The sequence below is a fragment of the Otolemur garnettii genome, unplaced genomic scaffold (genome assembly GCF_000181295.1).
Source record: "Otolemur garnettii isolate 467f Iridium unplaced genomic scaffold, OtoGar3 scaffold00018, whole genome shotgun sequence".
Classification (NCBI taxonomy): Eukaryota; Metazoa; Chordata; class Mammalia; order Primates; family Galagidae; genus Otolemur; species Otolemur garnettii.
The window spans coordinates 1,231,351-1,233,453 of NW_003852413.1; the positions used below are offsets into that span (position 1 = coordinate 1,231,351).

Sequence of the window (2,103 nt, forward strand, 5' to 3'; positions counted from 1 at the left end):
GGCCATTAGTTCAAGATCAACCTGAGGAAGAGCAAAACCCTGTCTCTGAAAAAAAATTAGAAATTAGCAGTGTGTGGTACAGACAACTATAGTCTCAGCTACTTGGGAGGCTGAGGCAGGAGGCTCACATGAGCCCTAGAGTTCAGGGGTGTAGTGAGCTGAGCCAGTGTCATCATGCTCAGCTTGGGCAACAGAGCAAGAGTCTCTCTCAAAAGAAAAAAAGAAAGGCTGCTGCAGCCACAGTCTCAAGGTTGGTAGTTGCTCCACAATGGCCGCCAAGCCTCCATGGTCTCTAGGCTCAACTATCACACGTTAGTTAGGGATACCAGAGAGCTTATGTGTACAGATTAGATCTATCCACTCAGCACCTATCACTCAGTGGCTAGGGCACCAGCCACATACACCAGAGCTGGTGGGTTTGAATCCAGCCTGGGCCTGCCGAACAATAATGACAACAACAACAAAAATAGCTAGGCGTTGTGGTGGGCACCTGTAGTCCCAGCTACTTGGGAGGCTGAGGCTAGAGAATCACTTACACCCAAGATTTTGAGGTTGCTGTGAGCTATGACACCACGGCACTCTACCCATGATGACACAGTGAGACTCAAAAAAAAAGTTACAGATTAGATCTGTCGATATTTATTTACTTCGTTATTTGCTTTTGGAGAGTCTCTCTCTTGCCCAGACTAGAGTGCCGTGACATCAGCCCAACTCACAGCAACCTCAAACACTTGGGCTCAAGTGACCCTCCTGCCTCAGCCTCCCAGAGTTCTGAGATCACAGGTGTGAGCCACTGTGCCTGGCCTTATTTATTTTATTAGAAAACAGACTGATAGGGGTTGGTGCGCATAGCTCAGTGGTTAGGATGTTGGCCACATGCACCAGGGCTGGTGGGTTTGAACCTGGCCAGGTTCTGCTAAACAACAATGACAACAGTAACAAAAAAAAGTAGCTGGGCATTGTGGCAGGTGCCTATATTCCCAGCTATTTGGGAGGCTGAGGCAAGATGATTGCTTAAGCCCGTGAGTTCAAGGTTGCTGTGACGTCACAGTACTCTACCAAGGGCAATGTAATGAGACCCTGTCTCAAAAAAACAGACTGGGCTCGGCACCTGTGACTCAAGTGGCTAAGGCGCCAGCCACTACACCCAAGGTGGCAGGTTCAAATCCAGCCTGGGCCAACAAACAATGACGGCTGCAACCAAAAAATAGCCAGGTGTTGTGGCAGGTGCCTGTGGTCCCAGCTACTCAGGAGCCTGAGGCAGGAGACTTGCTTGAGCCCAGGAGTTGGAGGTTGCTGTGAGCTGTGATGCCATGGCACTCTACCCAGGGGGACAGCATAGTGCAGGGACAAAGGAGCAGTCTTAAGAGTGGGCTCAGGTGGGGTATTGCTCACAGTGGTGGCTGCTCTGGGCCTGTTTTTAGCATCAGGTCCATGTTGGGTAAGCTGGAGCATCAGGCCAGCCTAGGCACCCTACCAGGAGCAATCTGCACAAGGGGAAATGGTCAGTAAAAGATGAGTGATTCTTTTTCCAGTTCTCATTTAAGAAGTTTAAGGGGGCTGGGCACGATGGTTCACTCCTGTAATCTCAGCACTCTAGGAGGCCAAGACGGGAGTATCCCATGGGAGAGGTTCTTTTAACATCGGATGATGGTTTGGTGATGATCCGTCCTTGAAGTTTGCATGTGGCAGGTTTGTGTGGGCTTCCTACATGTCTTTCTTCTGCTTCAATTCTCTGGTGTCCTCTCAGCTGGGCACAGCCAGCCTCCCTCAGGTCCAGTGTCAGTTGGACAGCACTTTCTTGTTCACTGAAGGTGGCCCAGGTTGCTACCAACTACCTTGAGCAGAGGCCTGATGGGGCCATGGATTTTCTCCTTCAAAATAATCCAACACAACTGAGAACAAGCTTGAAGTCAGCTACCTCCAAGGACAAGAGGAGGATGACTCAGGTTGCTGACTGCCACTGTGTCCCCAGGTCCTGTTTTTTTCTTTGTTCAATTAGCCTTCCCTTGTCCCTCTTCCCTCAGGCTGTGAAACTCCTGTTTTCAGGGTGAGTTCCTATGTTCCAGGGAGCCATCATGGGCAGCTTGGCTAAGCCAGGGC

General features: G+C 50.3%; 1 protein-coding gene across 1 annotated transcript in view; it reads left to right on the forward strand.

Moving 5' to 3' along the window:
• Nucleotides 1-2,103, forward strand: part of P4HB (prolyl 4-hydroxylase subunit beta) — a 12,197-nt gene that overhangs the window by 6,367 nt on the left and 3,727 nt on the right. The window lies entirely within an intron of this gene.